This window comes from Anomaloglossus baeobatrachus, chromosome 6 (assembly GCF_048569485.1).
Source record: "Anomaloglossus baeobatrachus isolate aAnoBae1 chromosome 6, aAnoBae1.hap1, whole genome shotgun sequence".
Classification (NCBI taxonomy): Eukaryota; Metazoa; Chordata; class Amphibia; order Anura; family Aromobatidae; genus Anomaloglossus; species Anomaloglossus baeobatrachus.
Genome location: NC_134358.1, coordinates 100,334,175 through 100,352,998, shown reverse-complemented (window position 1 = coordinate 100,352,998; position 18,824 = coordinate 100,334,175).

Genomic DNA, 18,824 nt, shown 5'->3' with positions numbered 1-18,824 from the left:
CCCAGTTGCCTGGCTTTATCTGACTGACGATCAAATATGTATTTTGTATTATAATTAAATGTAATTTTCAGTTTTTCTGATTTTCTGATTGTATGATCTGCCTCCAGGTTAGTGGGTACTAAATGGCTGTACCCTCCTCAACTAGACAATCACAGATGCTCATTCTCTGTGTCGGGATTGCCTGACATCACAGTACTGTAAAAATAAATAAATCTTTAAAAAAAAATGACATAGCGCTCCGCGGTATTTTTGATTCTCAGAGCAGATAAAGCGGATGGCTACAGGCTGCCACCCCATCTGCCTGGCTTTACCTTGGCTGGTAATCAAAATACAGGGTAGCCCATTATTTTTTTTTCTAATTATTTAAAAAAATAATTTAAAAAAATGCGTGGGCTCCCGCCGTATTTTGATCGCTAGTCAGGTAAAACCAGGCAGCTGGGGGCTGTGATTCTTGGGCAGCCCGCAGTCGCCCTGGAAATGGTGCTTGTTTCTTAGCGCCATTTCCAGGCACTTTACCTGCCTCATCCAGCGGCACTATTGCCGGGTGGCACGCTGGGTAATAAATGGGTTAATACCAGTTTTGTATTCTCATATGGTACTAAGCCCGAAATTCATGGTGTCATGCTAAATTAGACATGGCCACCATAAATTTCTAGTAAACAGTAAAAAAAAATTCACAACACAGAAAAAAGTGGTTTTTTTAGAAACAAAACAAAAAAAAGTAGAGACTCCATCTTTATTATAAAAAAAATCCTTAGTCCGACGTAATCCACAGGTAGAGCATAGTCAGCTCTGCTTCATCACTCTACACAGACACAGTCTATACAGTGTGAGAAGCAGAGAGAGCATTGTCAGCTCAGCTACATCGCTCTGTACAGAGTGAGAAGCAGGCTGACAGTGTGTGATTGCACTTGCGTCTCACATTGCATCCCCCAACACCTGACGCTCTCCGAACAGGAGCGCATCAGCTGCATGGAAATAATATGCAGATGACCCATATCGCAGCATGTAAAGCCACCCTAATTCTGATGTTGACAGCTCAAGGTAAGTCAAATTTAGGGGGTGTATGGTGCAAAAAAGGCCAGTCTATGGCAACATGCAGAATATTTACTAAGTAGTTGAAAAGCATGACTATATACAATTATCCTGTTCATGGGAATTTTATATGTAACACATATTTATGAAGCTTTAGATGGGCTAAAATGTTATATTTAGCCGTAAATTTACAAATATATTTTTAGTTTCTGCAATGTTGCGGATATTCCCTGAATTCAATGCAGATGATACCATGGGGACAGATTCTGGGAAGCTAGCCATTGTTAAACAACTGTATCTAGTGGAACCAAGCCCATGGAGAAGAAGCATATGATGGGAGTATAATTTCAAGAATGTGCTGCAGTAATCAATGTGGTTTTGTATGCAAGGATGTTTGTAAAGTTTTCCCTTCTCCTGAATATGTTTCAATGCCACTATGAGAGATGCACGTGCAGTCACATTTTCATACCATGTCTCATGTGCAGGCATTGTGTAATTGCTATAACTTCGCCCTGTTGGTCAGTGGCACATTGAATAGCCAGATATGCAATGGCAGTGGTATCATGATGGTGGTCAGTGATGCCATAATGCATACCACATTTGGAGGTCAAAAGGCTCTGCATATCACCCCAAAAACACCATACCAACAGTGAAGTTTGGAACATCATGGTGTGGGGCTGTTCTTTAGCATATGGCACTGGCAAACTTCATATAATTGAGCATTTGTTCCTCATTGACTTTCATTACAGACAGATAAAAAAGAAGATATATGGAAGATGCTTCACCATGCTACTGTTGGTATCAGGACTTGTTGTTAGTTGACAAAATACATACCGTATTTTTCGGATTATAAGATGCACTTTTCAGAGGGATCACAGGAGGCAGCGGTGATTATGGGGCTATGCTGTGCCCTGGGCTGTACTGTGGGTGGTGCATTGTTGGCTGGGCTGTGATGCTCTGTGGGCTCTGCTGCGCTGCGGGTAATGAGGCAGGGGCCGCCATCCGGAATGTCGGCGGTGTAGGCTTCAAATAATGGCACTTGGAGTCAGATGAGATCTAGGCTCATGATTGAGCAGATAGCTCAATCTGCGTACTCGTCGACTCTGGGCGCCATTTCTTTGAAGCCCGTACCACCGACATTCAGGATATCAACCCTTGCCTCATAGCCTGCAGCACAGTAGAGCCCGCAGCACAGCGCAGCAGAGCCTCTCAGCGCCGCCATCTGCAGCGAGCATCTGAGACACCCGCTGCACCGACAGCAGCATTGCCTTACTCCAGCACTGCCCTCGCCTCCTCCGACCCCATTCTACCACCGCTGCCGCCTTCCCCCTCCGGTAAGACAGCACCAGATTATAAAATGGACCGCATAATTTTTTTCCTTTTTTTTTCTTCTAAATTTGGGGTGCATCTTATAATCCGGTACACCTTATAAAACGAGAAATACTGTAATTGGTGGAGGAAGGTCGAACTAGATGGACCTAGCTCTATTTTCAACCTATGTAACTATGTAACTCACGGCTATATCAACAGAACAATCGAAAAGATATGGCTTTAGAAATAATGGGAGAAAAAAAAAAAAGAAAAAAAATTGCCTGGTCCTTAAAGGGTTAAAAAGCACTAACTAAATGAAAAAGAATGAACACACATTGCAATGTAAAAACAATGTCTGTTCCCATGTTCAGTCCTTTGAGGTTCTTTTAATCATTTCAGTCTTCAAAGGCTGCAAACTGGTTAAAAAAGGTGACAGGACAATTCTTGCAATTTTTACGTTTACACAAACAGAATGTAAATACAAAAATGTAAATATACTGCTAAATATTCTTACAATGGAGGCCGTACATATGAAGAGATGTAAACATCAAGGATTGTGTATAAATGCATTTATTGCATGTGAGGAAGTGCTTCTGGGTAATAGATGATTTCCCCTTTTTATAGACAGTTAAAGACATATCAAGGTCAGCGGTACTACACACTTTGACCTAGTTCCCTACTTATCCCTTGTCTAATGATGTGGTATTATATGTCTTAAGATTTACTCCTGTGACAGATACTTGCACAATAGAAACTATTCACCGACTGTTCACTTTATCACAATGCGATAGGAAGAAACACATGTAAAGATTACTGAACACTTCAAAAATACAGAGAAGACTATATCTTAAAAAGGTGAGAAAGTGAGATGCAAAGTCTGTAAGAGAAAGGTGTGGGACTTGTTATGATAACGCGGGCTTTGCACGTTGCGACATCGCAAGCCGATGCTGCGATGTCGTACGCGATAGTCCCCGCCCCCGTCGCAGGTACGATATCTTGTGATAGCTGCCGTAGTGAAAATAATCGCTACGCCAGCTTCACATGCACTCACCTACCCTGCGACCGTCGCTCTGGCCGGCGACCCGCCTCCTTCCTAAGGGGGTGGGTCATGCGGCGTCATAGCGACATCACACGGCAGGTGGCCAATAGCGGCAGAGGGGTGGATGTAAACATCCCGCCCACCTCCTTCCTTCCGTAGAGCCGCCGGCGGCAGGTAAGGTGAAGTTCCTCACTCCTGCGGCGTAACACACAGCGATGTGTGCTGCCGCAGGAACGAGGAACAGCATCATACCATCGCAGCAGCAAAATTATGGAAAAGTCGGAGCTTGCAACGATGATACGATAACGACGCTTTTGCGCTCGTTTATCGTACCATCTAGAATTTACACACAACGATGTCGAAAGTGACGCCGGATGTGCGTCACTTTCGATTTGACCCCACCGACATCACATGTGCGATGTTGCAACGTGCAAAGCCGCCCTAAGGGTTATCTCACTATTATTACCTACACGTGCATCTCAATAAATTAGAATATCATCAAAAAGTTAATTTATTTCGGTAATTCAATACAAAAAGTTAAACGCACATATTATATAGTCATTACACACAGATGGACGAGTGTTTATTTCTGTTAATGTTGATGATTATGGCTTACAGCCAATGAAAGACCAAAAGTCATTATCTCAGAAAATTAGAATATTATATAAGACCAACTGAAAAAATGATTTTAAATTCAGAAATGTTGGCGCCTACTGAAAAGTCTGTACAGTAAATGCCTCAATACTTGGTCGGGGCACTTTTTGCATGAATTACCGCATCAATGCAGCGTGGCATGGAGGTGATCAGCCTGTGGCACTACTGAGGTGTTATGGAAGCCCAAGTTGCTTTTATAGCAGCCTTCAACTCGTCTGCATTGTTGGGTCTGGTGTCTCTCATAGATTCTCTATGGGGTTTAGGTCAGGCGAGTTTGCTGGCCAATCAAGCACAGTGATACTGTTGATATTAAACCATGTTTTGGTACTTTTGGCAGTGTGGATAGGTGCCAAGTCCTGCTGGAAAATTAAATTTCCATCTCCAATAAGCTTGTCGGCAGAGGGAAGCATGAAGTGCTCTAAAATTTCCTGGTTGACGGCTGCGCTGACTTTGGTCTTGATAAAACTCAGTGGACCTACACCAACAGATGACATGGCTCCCCAACCCATCACTGATTGTGGAAACTTCACACTAGACCTCAGCAGCTTGGATTGTGGCCTCTCCACTCTTCCTCCAGACTCTGGGTCCGCGATTTCCAAATGAAATGCAAAATTTACTTTCATCTGAAAACAACACCTTGGACCACTGAGCACAGTCCAATTCTTTTTCTCCTTAGCCCAGGTAAGACGCTTCTGGTGTTGTCTATTGGTCATGAGTGACACAAGGAATGCGACAGTTGTAGCCCATGTCCTGGATGCGTATGTGTGTGGTGGCTCTTGAAGCACTGACTCCAGCAGCAGTCCACGCTTGTGAATATCCCCCAAATCTGTGAATGGCCTTTTCTTAACAATCCTATCAAGGCTGCGGCCATCCTTGTTGCTTGAGCACCTTTTTCTACCACATTTTTTTTTTCAATCAACTTTTCATTAATATGCTTGGATACAGCATTCTCTGAACAGCCAGCTTCTTTAGCACTGACCTTTTGTGGCTTCCCCTCCTTGTGGAGTGTTTCAATGATTGCCTTCTGGACATCTGTCAAGTCAGCAGACTTCCCAATGATTGTGTAGCCTACTGAACCAGACTAAGGGACCATTTTAAACACTTAGGAAGCCTTTGCAGGTGTTTTTTGGTAATTATTCTAATTTTTGAGATAATGACTTTTAGGTTTTCATTGGCTGTAAACCATAATCATCAACATTAACAGCAATAAACACTTAAAATAGATCACTCTGTGTATAATGACTCTATATTATATGTGTTTCCCTTTTGCATTGAATTACGGAAATAAATTAACTTTTTGATACTCTAATTTATTGAGATGCACTTGTATCACAGTAAGTGATGAAAACATGGTCGTCTAACTATGGGACTCCATCTCTTAAACCGCCCCTAAATTCCCTATTCCTATTAACCACAGAAACAAAGTAAGAGAATAACTGGAGTGACAAATAAAAGGGTTAGACATTTTCTGGCCATATTTGTAAAAAGCCCTAAACTGCTTTATACAGACATAAGCAGTCATGAATTCTGCCATTGCTTCACTCTGCTCTGCATTTCAAGGATCCCTGATGCACATGGATCATCGCTGTAACACTAGATAGTGGCACATCAAAAGTCTACAGCAAAAGTGGTAAAAATAGCAGTCTTGTGAGTAACTATTAGTGATGAGCGAGCGTGCTTGGTACTCAATCGGGTATCGTTCGGGTGTACTATATGCTTGATTTCCCACCTAGAATATTCCGGAATTCCCTATCAGGATGGCTGGGGACAAGAGAGAGACCATTCTGTTAGTGGCTTATGGTTGTGACGCCCTGGGCAAGCCAGGGGTCACAGGTCACTACACCACACGCACCCCACATTCCCTGCAGGTACACCGAAGTCAAACTGAAAATCCTTGTTGCCTTCCTCCAGGAGCTGGTGTCCACACCAGGGGGTGGGCCAGGCGGTTGGCTCCACCCACCAAGGAGTTCACAGCTCTGGAGGCGGGAAAACCAGGCAGATAAGCTAGGGAAGTGAAGGAGTAAACAGTGAAGTGGAAGGAAGTGGTAAAGGAGCAAGAAAAAGTGACAGCAAGAAGCCTGAAGTTAGTCCGGGTGTGTGCCCCGCACTGAGACAGCAAGGTTGGCAGACGGCGGTGACCGTCTGCAGGCGAGACTGATTGGAGGTTGCCAAAAGGACCGTGGACGGGTGGTGACCCGGCGGTACCGGAGCAGTATACGAAGATTAGTCAGCACCAGGGCAGGGGGCTTTCGGATCCCGGCAAGGCTAGGAGTCGCCATAATTTGCCAAATCCGTCAGTGAAGGGGATGACTGTCTCCCAACAACTAAGTCCCGATTGAAGGCAACAGTCCGACCGTAAAGGGGAGACACCGCCACCGCCAGGGCACCAGTTTCCCAGGGCCAGCACCTGCGGGCAAGAGTGGAGCTCCTCCGGTTGATATCCAAGTCGGGGAGCGGGTTACCGGTGGGAACCCATCGCTACCAAACAACAACACATAGGTGCAGGGAAGAGACCGTCACCGTCAACTGCAGGGGATATCAGCAGCGCAACCGTCTGAGGGACCCGTCCAACCAGCCGTTTGTTTACCGAGAACTGTGTCGTGTTTACTGGCTGAGTGAGTACCTCCGTGCCGTGTGGCACAGCGCTGCCCCTGCGCCCCTGCACCTCCACAGGCCCCCCTAGCCCGCCTGTCCACCATCCCAACTCCATCACTGGTCCCCGGGATCACCAACCCCTACCCATGGAGGGGCAACACAACAACTGGCTGCTCCATACCATCACTCCCGGGATCCCCAGCCAGAGCAGCGGTGGTGTACACTCAATCACCACAACCGTGGGTGGCATCACGGACAATCAACAATCCCCACACCCAAACCCCCTTTTACTCACGGGCGAGGAGCGCCGCTAGAGTCCCCGGGATCCGGCCCATCGCTCAAGCCACCGAGCAGCGGCAGGCCGCGGCAGCCGCGGCAGCCGGTCCCGAGCAGTGGGAGAGCGCGGCGTCCCCTCCTCCACCCGCGACAACTTGGCGTCACGAACAGGATCTTACCGCTCTGCCGTCTGGTAGAGGTGCGCCTTGTTACCGCCGAGGTGTCCGGCCAGAAAATTTCAGAAGCCGCCATCTTTGGCGCGAAAAGTCCCCACTCGAGCGTCTTCTCGAGTAGTGGAGGCGCGAAGGCCAAAACCTCGCCCCGATAGAGGAGGGGCCGGAAAGAAGCTAAGGGGGACGGAAACAAGATGTCTGCGCCCGACGGAGCCGCTGGCGGAGCGGTGGTCGCAGCCGCAGGGGCACCCGTGGATGGGAATGGACCTGCCCCGGTCCCGGCCGTGCTGGTGGGAGGTGCCGCGGCCCCCGCTCTCGCTCAGGTGATGCCGTTCTCCTTGCCCTATGCGCCCGGAGCTACCTGGCTACCGCAGTATGACGGGAAACCTAATGCTTTACAGGTCTTCCGGAAAAAGCTTAATCCGCTTTTGGAATTGTACCCCCTGACTGATAAGCAACATGCAGCGGTAGTGCTGGGCCAGCTAACCGGCGCGGCTGAGCAGGAAGCGGAAACCTGGGCCGAGGGGGACCGGCTCTCTGTTGCCACCATATTTGAGAAGCTACAGACTGCCTTTGAGACCCGTACCGAAGCTGAGCTGAGGATGCAGTTTTACCAGTGCCGGCAACGGCCTGTGGACAGCATTCGGGACTACGCCTTACGCCTGCAAACCGGTCTTCGCACCCTAAAGCGGGTAGATACTATCAATGAGGCGGACAGCAACAAGATGCTAGTAGAGCAATTTGTGCAGGGGATGAGGTCCTCTGAGGATCGCAAACAGCTCCGGCTGTGGGCCCTAGAACACCTTGATGTGGACTTTGCTGTGTTAAAGGAACGGGCCATTAAAGCACTGCAACCCCCAGCTTCGGAAACCTCGGAGCCAGCCCCGTGGCCAATTGAGACAGCCCCCGTTGTGGTGGCCCCTGCTCCACCAGCCTCCCCAATGCCTACAGCTCCCAGCAGCACAATGGAAGAACTGGCAGCCCAGGTCCGCCGCATGGACGGAGACCTCGCCAAGATTCTCGCTGCCCTCCAACCTTTGACCAGATCCCAGCCTCCACCCAGGATACAGCTAGCTGACAGCCCTGAGGATGTTCCATGGATGCAGCGGAGAAGTGCTAACAACTCACGGAACAGGCCTTCCACCTGCTACAAGTGCAACAAGCCTGGCCATTACTTCCGACAGTGCCCGTTAAACGAGCAACCCCTGGGGCCACGGGCCAATCCTCAGGAGTAGAGCCCCGTGGCCCTCCAGACTGGCGGGACCGGTACATCGGTGCCCGTCCCATCATCCCCGTGGCTGTGGACGGCATCCCGGTGATGGCTCTCTTGGACACTGGATCACAGGTAACCACCATACCATACACCTTATACCAGCGGTATTGGGGGACAGACGAGCTGGCACCCCCAGATATTAGTATAACACTGATTGCCGCTGATGGACTCCCATTGACCCAAGTGGGGTATAAACAAGTGGCTATGACTGTGGGGCGAGCTGAACTGCAACACCAGGGTATGATTGTGATTATGAACGAACCCAGTGACCATAACCCGAAAATAGTGCTAGGAACCAATGTGATGGAGCACTGCACGGGTGATGTGTTGGCCCTATTGCAGCAGTTGGCCGCCACGGCGGCGGGAAGCCGGCAGAGAGCTGTGCAGCGTGAGATCCGAGCCCTGATGTACCACCAACATGTGAACTCAACAGGAGAAGAGATTGATGGAGTGAGAGTGATGGATGCTGCTCCATTGATTGTACCCCCTAGGAGTGAAATGATGATTTGGTGTAGGGCGGCGGTAGGGCCTCAGGGGCGTGACTACCCTGCCATGATAGAGCCCATGCCCTCTGAACACTGGCCCACCGTAATGGCCGCCCGAGGGGTGGTAGATGTAAAGAAGGGGAGAGTGCCTGTGAGGGTGCTGAATTGTGGGGAGGAAGAAGTCAGGCTTCCTCGGTATGCCACCCTTGCCAAACTACTCACCCTAGATCCCCACACGATTCACGAGGCAGCTCCCCTGGTCTCTCCACCTACTGCCAGCACTCACCCGCCCCAAGGGGAGTTAAACGAGTGGCACCAACAGCTACATGTGGGCACTGACGATACCCCTACACATCACAAAGAAGGGGTGTACAGGGTGGTGCGGGAGTATGAGGAAGTTTTCAGCAAACACCCCTTAGACTTTGGGCAGATTAAAGGGGTCCAACACCACATCCCCACCGGTGAGCACCCCCCTATCAAAGAGAGGTACAGGCCTATTCCCCCTGCGCATTATCAGTGCGCCAAAGATATGTTGAGAAACATGAAGGAGGCAGGGGTTATTCGGGACAGCTGTAGTCCCTGGGCTGCCCCGTTGGTGCTGGTCAAGAAGAAGGATGGCACCATGCGGATGTGTGTGGAGTGGACTACCGGAAGATCAACCAGATAATGCATAAAGATGCTTATCCGCTGCCCTGTATTGAGGAGTCTTTGGCCGCACTGAGGACTGCAAATTACTTCTCTACCCTTGACCTTACCAGTGGATACTGGCAAGTGGCAGTGGCACCGGAGGACCGGGAGAAAACCGCCTTCACCACCCCGATGGGGCTCTGTGAATTCAATAGTATGCCGTTCGGGCTGTGCAATGCCCCAGGAACCTTCCAACGGCTGATGGAGTGCTGTCTGGGACACCTAAACTTCGAGACCGTCCTATTATACTTGGATGATGTGATTGTGTACTCCCAGACGTATGAAGCCCATCTGGAGCACCTGGCCGAGGTGTTCGCGTCCCTTGCCAAATACGGGATGAAATTGAAGCCCTCCAAGTGTCACCTGCTGAAACCCAGAGTGCAGTACCTGGGGCACGTGGTAAGTGCAGAAGGTGTCGCCCCCGACCCTGAGAAGATCACTGCCATCCAAGGCTGGCCGAGACCAACCACAGTGTGGGAAGTAAGGCAGTTTCTGGGTCTGGTGGGGTACTACCGGCGCTTTATCAAAGGGTACATGAAGACGGCTGCCCCCATGCAAGATCTCCTCGTGGGACAGACCAAAGGTGGTAGACCCATCGGAGCCCCACTGGTGTGGGAAGAAAAGCATGAGGAATCCTTCTGCCAGATGAAAGCGGCCTTGACCGGAGAAGAGGTCCTAGCGTATTCTGACTATGGCTGCCCGTTCATCCTCTACACAGACGCCAGCAATGTGGGATTAGGGGCAGTCCTGTCCCAGGTCCAGGATGGGAAGGAGAAAGTGATTGCTTATGCTAGCCGGAAGCTTCGGCCAACTGAAAGGAACCCTGAGAACTACAGCTCCTTCAAGCTCGAGCTCCTGGCATTGGTATGGGCTATCACAGAGCGGTTCCGCCACTACTTGGCCGCAGCAAAATTCACCGCTTTCACGGACAACAATCCGTTGACTCACCTGGACACCGCCAAGTTGGGCGCGTTGGAGCAGCGGTGGGTGGCCCGGCTAGCCAACTATGACTTCACCATCAAGTACCGAGCTGGTTGTGTCAACATTAATGCTGATGCACTCTCCGGAATGCCCCATTTGTCAGAAGAAGGGTGCGAGGATGACGACCTTGAGGAGATCGAGTTGCCTGCATTTCACCAGCCACCAACTGAGAAGGTACATGTACACCAACAACGGGTGGACCTGGACCCACGGCCCAGTCAAGAGTGGCAGGAAGCTCAAAACCAGGCGCCGGCTGTCCGCCTCGTCAAGACCCTAGTGGAACAAGGTGCCGTTGGGATGGACCCTGCCGCCCCAGCTGAAGCTCAACGCTTGTGGAAGGAACGGAAACGGCTATATCTACATCAAGGGAAGCTGTACCGTGAGCTGATCAACCCGAAGACTCATGAGAAAATCTGCCAGTTGGTGATTCCCCAAGCTGATGTGGCCACTGTTTTGTGGGCATACCATGATGGTGCCGGACACTTCGGGTGGAAGAAGCTGGAGATGCTGTTGAGAGAGCGGTTCTATTGGAGTGGGATGCGGGCGTCGGTAGAAGCCTGGTGCCGAGAGTGTGGTCCTTGTACACTGAGGAGGAAGGACGAGGCCAGCCAGAGGGCGCCCCTACACCCGATCATCACACATCAGCCGCTGGAGCTGGTCGCCCTGGACCATGTCAAGCTCACCCCCAGCCGAAGTGGGTACGCCTACGCGTTGACCATCGTAGACCACTATTCAAGATTCATGGTGGTTGTCCCAGTCAAGGACCTAACTGGTCGAACTGCCGCTCGAGCGTTCCAGGCTTATTTCTGACGACCACATGGATATCCAGAAAAGGTGCTTACTGACCAAGGCCCGGCTTTTGAAGCAGAGGTGTTCCACGAGTTCTGCCAGTTGTACGGCTGTAAGAAGATCCGGACCACCCCTTACCATGCCCAGACCAACGGCATGTGTGAGAAAATGAATCACTTGGTCCTGGGACTCCTCAAGACGTTACCGCTGGAAGAGCGGAACCTGTGGCCGGAAAAGCTACCTGACTTGGTTGATATGTACAACAATATCCCGTCCAGCTCAACAAAGTGCACCCCAGCATATCTGATGAGGGCTCGCCCCGGCCGCCTGCCGGTGGACCTGGAAATGGGATTGGAGGCCCCAGAAGCACTCCCTTCGACAGCTGAATGGGAAACTCGGCGGAGAGCACAATACCGGCAGATTCAAGAATATGTCGAGAAGAACTTAAGTCGGAGTCGGGAACTGCAGGAGCAGCGCTTTAATCAAAAGGCGTCTGCTGGCCCTTTTCAGCCCGGAGATGTCGTACTGAAGTGGAAGAGGAGAACCCACAAGCTGGATGATCAATGGGAACAAAACCCGTACGTCATACAGCCCACAGGATGGGAAGATGGGAAGGCATACCAAATCAGTCGTGACCAAGGAGGCACTTTGGCCACAGTTTCCCGGGACCATCTGAAAAGGTGTCCACCAGCCTTAAGAGCGGCGGCAGAAGTACCGGTTTCCCTACCAGCAGATAAGGCGAAAGAGGTGATCCACACTACGATGGGCGACTTCCCAGCAGACTGGCCTACACAGAACGGCGCGGTGATTCTTCCAGTGATACTGTTCCCACAACCCGTGGATGAAGAAGTGATGGAAGCGGTCAGCCGTGAGTCAGTACCAGTGCCCAGGGATGAACCTGTACCCAACTCCCCTATGCCTCCGCCTGCCCTACACGATAGCAGGGAGGAGGAACTGATTGTTCCCTCTACCCCACCACTTAGCCCTACTTACACCGGACCCCGGAGGTCCACCCGTCCCAACCTAGGTAGACCCCCACTTAGGTACAGGGAGACCGTTCTTTAAAGGGGGGGGGGAAGGTGTTTGTCTGAGTTTTGTTTGAAAAGTTTTAAAGATGATGAAAAATGATAATTACCGAAACTTCACCTGATCTGAAACCGTGATTGAGAGAAAACCGTCCGTTGCCGGCACCGTTGTCCCCGTGGGGACCGTTTAAAAAGTTTGCATGGAGAACTTTCCATGGACAAGCCCGTGAACTTGCAGGGCAACCACAAACATTAGTGGAATGTAAATAAGTTGTTTTACCGTTACCGTTTCCGCAGTTGCCGCCTCCGGAGAGGCAGGTTAGAGGGAGGGCCCGCAGTAGAGCCGGCTGGGGCCCAGCCACCATAGGAAACAGTGGCTACCCTCTGGAGGGGAAGGACAGATCCCGCTCGGGTAACTTGTGCTGGACTGGGGTCAAGGGGTGCTGCCTGGGTTTTTTTTGGGGCAGCATCAGGGCCAGGTTACTTGGGTGGGAGAGAGCGGAGACCGTAACCGTAAACCGTTTGCAACGTTTAAGTATTGAACCTCCCGATGTGGGATGATGCCATAAATTGTAAATATGTTACCGTTTTTCATATTTTTTCCAGAAAACAAAAAGGAAAATAAAACCGATGTTGGACGGGCATCCCGAGGACGGTCTGCGTTTTGCTAAGGGGGAATGTGACGCCCTGGGCAAGCCAGGTGTCACAGGTCACTACACCACACGCACCCCACATTCCCTGCAGGTACACTGAAGTCAAACTGAAAATCCTTGTTGCCTTCCTCCAGGAGCTGGTGTCCACACGAGGGGGTGGGCCAGGCGGTTGGCTCCACCCACCAAGGAGTTCACAGCTCTGGAGGCGGGAAAACCAGGCAGATAAGCTAGGGAAGTGAAGGAGTAAAGAGTGAAGTGGAAGGAAGTGGTAAAGGAGCAAGAAAAAGTGACAGCAAGAAGCCTGAAGTTAGTCCGGGTGTGTGCCCCGGACTGAGACAGCAAGGTTGGCAGACGGCGGTGACCGTCTGCAGGCGAGACTGATTGGAGGTTGCCGAAAGGACCGTGGACGGGTGGTGACCCGGCGGTACCGGAGCGGTATACGAAGATTAGTCAGCACCAAGGCAGGGGCCTTTCGGATCCTGGCAAGGCTAGGAGTCGCCATAATTTGCCAAATCCGTCAGTGAAGGGGACGACTGTCTCCCAACAACTAAGTCCCGATTGAAGGCAACAGTCCGACCGTAAAGAGGAGACACCGCCACCGCCAAGGCACCAGTTTCCCAGGGCCAGTGCCTGCGGGCAAGAGTGGAGCTCCTCCGGTTGATATCCAAGTCAGGGAGCGGGTTACCGGTGGGAACCCATCGCTACCAAACAACAACACATAGGTGCAGGGAAGAGACCGTCACCGTCAACTGCAGGGGATATCAGCAGCGCAACCGTCCGAGGGACCCGTCCAACCAGCCGTTTGTTTACCGAGAACTGTGTCGTGTTTACTGGCTGAGTGAGTACCTCCGTGCCGTGCGGCACAGCGCTGCCCCTGCGCCTCTGCACCTCCACAGGCCCCCCTAGCCCGCCTGTCCACCATCCCAACTCCATCACTGGGCCCCGGGATCACCAGCCCCTACCCACGGAGGGGCAACACAACAACTGGCTGCTCCATACCATCACTCCTGGGATCCCCAGCCAGAGCAGCGGTGGTGTACACTCAATCACCACAACCGTGGGTGGCGTCACGGACAATCAACAATATCCACACCCAAACCCCCTTTCACTCATGGGCGAGGAGCGCCGCCAGAGTCCCCGGGATCCGGCCCATCGCTCGAGCCACCGAGCAGCGGCAGGCCGCGGCAGCCGCGGCAGCCGGACCCGAGCAGTGGGAGAGCGCGGCGTCCCCTCCTCCGCCCGCGACATGGTAAAATGCTCAAATTTCTCTTTGACTTCTATTATGCTCGTTACTTGAGTTGAGCGCTAGAGCAGTCCAACCTTCTCAATTTGAGTACCGAGCACTCGAGCATTTTAGTTGGAGCTTAGATTTTTATCCATAGGTTGTAAAGGGAAAATCAGATCAGATAACACTGTTAGCCTACAGATATAAGACCGCTTTACACGCTACGACATCGCTAAGGCGATGTCGTTGGGGTCATGGAATTTGTGACGCACATCCGGCCGCGTTAGCGATGTCATTGCGTGTGACACCTATGAGCGATTTTGAATCGTCGCAAAAACGTTCAAAATCGCTAATCGGTGACATGCCCCCCTATTCCCAATTATCGTTGCTACTGCAGATACAATGTTGTTCGTTGTTCCTTTGGCAACACACATCCCTATGTGTGACACCGCAGGAACGAGGAAGCTCACCTTACCTGTGGCCACCGGCAATGAAGAAGGAAGGAGGTGGACGGGATGTTACATCCTGCTCTTCTCCGCCCCTCCGCTTCTATTGGGCGGCCGCTTAGTGACATCGCTGTGATGCCGAACGAACCGCCCCCTTAGAAAGGAGGCGGTTTGCCGGTCACAGCGACGTCACTAGGCAGGTAAATAGTGTCACGGGTCCGCGCGATGTTGTGCGCCACGGGCAGCGATTTACCCGTGACGCACAAACGATGGGGGCGGGTACGCATGCTAACGATCTCGCTAGCGAGATAGCAGCGTGTAAAGTGGCCTTTAGGATTAACCTGGAGGTTAACAGTATTATGAAGGTGCCCTGCCACAGTACTGAAATGCGGCATCTGGCAGAAAGCTATCTTTATTTCTCCCTGGAGCCACCGGCCTTCAGTCGCACAGGCAAATCTGAGTGGCTAGTCAATTGTAAACACTTTGACTGACAGCTAGCATTGCAGTGCATCAGTACTGGACCGAGGCTACAGCCAAGCCACTGACGGTGTACTCAGTGGTGATTGTAGCTGCTCCGGGCATCCTGCTATGACTTTAGCCAGCAGCTCCCAGGAGGAATTAGAGGTGTGGTTCACCCATATTCATTATTGGCCACAATGATCTTATGATGAGAAACAAGGTTTCTCTCAAATACCTTGAGTTGCCAATAGTGCATGTGAGCAGCGCTATTGCAGTCTGCTCTTCCCCATCGCCTGACCCCTGGACTCTGTGACGTCGGGGTTCCTGTGATGTCATGTCAACTTCCTGCTCACCCCACATCACCGCGGCCAGCCCCAGTTTTTGTGAGTCACTGGGCTGTGGGTGGAGTTTCCCAGCTCGTCACAGCGCGGCACCTCCCTTGCTCCCCGCGCAAGCAGGAGGGATGCTGGACTGTGATGAGTGGTGAAACTCCGCACCAAAATCTGCAAGGAAAAAATCTCCAGAATGTGCACAGAAATTCAGTATTCTCATAGACTTTGCGGGAACGCACTTTTCCTTGCAGTATTGATTAAAATCTGCAAAAAAAGAATCAAAAAATGCCAAAAAAAACCATACCATGGGCACACAGCTTAACGCTGTATAGCTGCAGCAACTATGTGATACTCCTTGGTATCCAGATAATAAAAAATATGTAAATCTTCATACTTTTCTTTTAAACTAATCTCTGCATAATAATCAATATAGAGAAAATCGGGTAATCTGTGTGGAATGCGCTGGACATTCGTCCTGTAGTAACCCTAGGGCTCGGGAGGATGGGTGAACACATGAGGGGGGCGAAGGTTTGTTCAGAAACAATTCTCCTTGTACACGTTGTGAAGTTAAAACCCGCATCTCTTCCAGGAGTAATTAAATCAGCTTATAAGATCTCAGGGTTAGACATTCCTTTTTCTTACACAGAACACTAAAGTTTAACACTAAATTGATGTTTTTCTTAAATTGTGACTCTAGGGGATCATACATGAATGAATAGACGCTGTATTGTTCTCGCTCCTAATCTATATTTTCCTCCAATCCATTCATTATAACATAGAAATCATCAAAGGGGGGAAAGCTAAAACTACAAGTTCAATTAACAAGTAACACTAAAAAGTCACAGGTCAGGAGAACAAAATGATAACGCGTCTCCTCAGAAAAGGTAAATTAATTTAATTTAAAAAACAATTTTTTAAACCAATAAAGGGGAACTTAGAAAAGTTTTGCACTATTCCCCAATATAATAGTTTTTTAGTATAAATATCTGTCAGCACAAATTTATGTGTCTCCAGCTATCCAAGCAGTATAGTAGTGTTTGGTAGGTCACATTGTCCCCTACAGAAAAGTATCTCTGCTCAGCAGACTCCTGACTACCAGCTGTGCTGAAGACTGCAGCACCCCCCAACAGAGGCACACAGAGGTACAGTATGGGCCTACTGGATTTATGTATGTATTAAAGGGGTACTTGTCACGCTCCCCGGTCCCCGTGGCCCGCTCCCCGGTTCCCGTGCCCCGCTCTCCGGTTCCCAACGGCGTCCCCTGCTTACCGCTCCGGTCCCGGCTTCCTCTTCCTCGCCTGCACCCTCCATGTGTCCTGCTCCCCGCTCCCGGCGCCCCTCTGCGACACGGGACTCACAGCCGGGCATTCCTGCTTCCTCTGCACCGCTCCCTGTACTGGCTTCTGGCACACGGGCCTCGCGCATGCGCATTAGGGCGCGTGCGCGGTCATTGACCCTCTCTTAAAGGGCCAGCACCTAGAAACAGGAAATTGCATAGACAGGTACAGGGTATATTAGGATTCTCTTTCCTGGTGGGCGGGGCCTGTTCTACGTGTTTAATAAGCTAGGAGTTCAGGTCCCCGTATTGCTGTGTCCAGTATTAACCTCTGTCTGTCTCGCAGAGCCTGTCCGGCCCGCCAGCCGGTCCTGACCACGTCTGCTCCGGTACTCCTGACGGTGACTTTGGCGGATGTTCCACCACCTCTTCAGCTCCGCCAGTCTCCAGTCCCTGGCTCCGTTTGGTTACCCGTCCTCTCGCTCAGCAAGTTCCGGATTCCGCCTGATCCTACAACCCGGCCTCGGACCCTGAGCCTCGTCACCCGGACTACCGTCTAGAACTCTGTGTTCCCAGCGACATCTACCTTCTAGCTCATACGGACTGTCTTGCTACCTATAGTGCTTCGGCTGCCGTGCATCAGGGCCCTCTGGCGGGGTGACCGGTCTGGCTGCCTCACCAGGGGAACCCGGTGTACGGTCCAGTGTTTCCACCCCCCGGACGTAACAGTACTCCCATCTCCAAAATCCTATCACAATTTGTAGTAGGTGTAATAGTAATAATATTAGCACATACATCTAAATAGAAATGTAGTATATTGTAGTTTTTCTGATTTACTATGTCCTTTACCTTATGTGCAGGGCATTGTAGTAACTTTGGTATCCATGGTTATGACCACTAGCAACTAACTGTGACTATATGTGTGGTCATAACCATGGATACCTAAGGTTCTGCAATGCCCTGCACATAAGGTAAGCAACACAATGAATCAAAAGAACTATACTACATTTCTAATTGGAGGTATTTTTTATTATTATTATTATTATTATTATTATTATTATTATTACATCTACTTTATACTGCGATAGGATCTTGGAGATAGGAATTACACTTTAAAGTCCTATCTCTATGTTAAGGGTGGGGAACCTTTTCTTCTGGCTATTTGGAAATTTCTACCAACCTTCGGGGGCCACAAAAAAATATTAGCTTGAAAATTACCCTACTATATTTGGTTTAACAATTAATTAACTCACCCCTACTGTGCTAGTTGGAGCTGCCTCTTTTTGCTGTGGCTGTAATGTTAAGTGATATTGGTCATGTTGCTTCTCATAACTGATTTTCCAGGTTTATCTCGATCTGAGAGCAGTTAACAGATTGGTAAATCATATATATCACAGGAAGGACTGGAGAGTTCTCATATATACATCACAGGAGGGGCTGTAGGGCTCGCATATGTACATTACAGGAGGGGCTGTAAGGCTTGCATATATACAGTACATCACAGGAGGGGCTGGAGGGCTCGCATTTATACATCACAGGAGGGGCTGGAGGGCTCGCATATATACATCACAGGAGGGGCTGGAGAGCTCACATATATACATCACAGGAGGGGCTGGAGGGCTCACATACACATCGGTGGAGGGCTTACATATACATCACAGGAGGGACTGGAGGGCTAACATATACATCACAGGAGGGGCTGGAGAGCTCACATATACATCACAGGAGGGGTTGGAGGGCTCACATACACATCGGTGGAGGGCTTACATATACATCACAGGAGGGACTGGAGGGCTAACATATACATCACAGGTGGGACTGGAGGGATCACATATACATTACAGCGGGGCTGGAGGACTCACTACACTAGGTGGAGGGCTCACAACACTGGGTGGTGGGCTCACTGCACTGGGTGGAGGGCTCACCGCACTGGGTTGAGGGCAGAATCTCACAGCACTGGAAGGCACATTCAGCAGGGAGGCCGGCCTCTCTGCTGCTCCTCTTCTTCCGTGGGATGGGAGTGTACCTCGCACTTACCCCGCCCACACAATACATCTTCAGCACACTGGGACTGGTCAGCGTGTTGAGGATCTCATGGTATGCGCACACA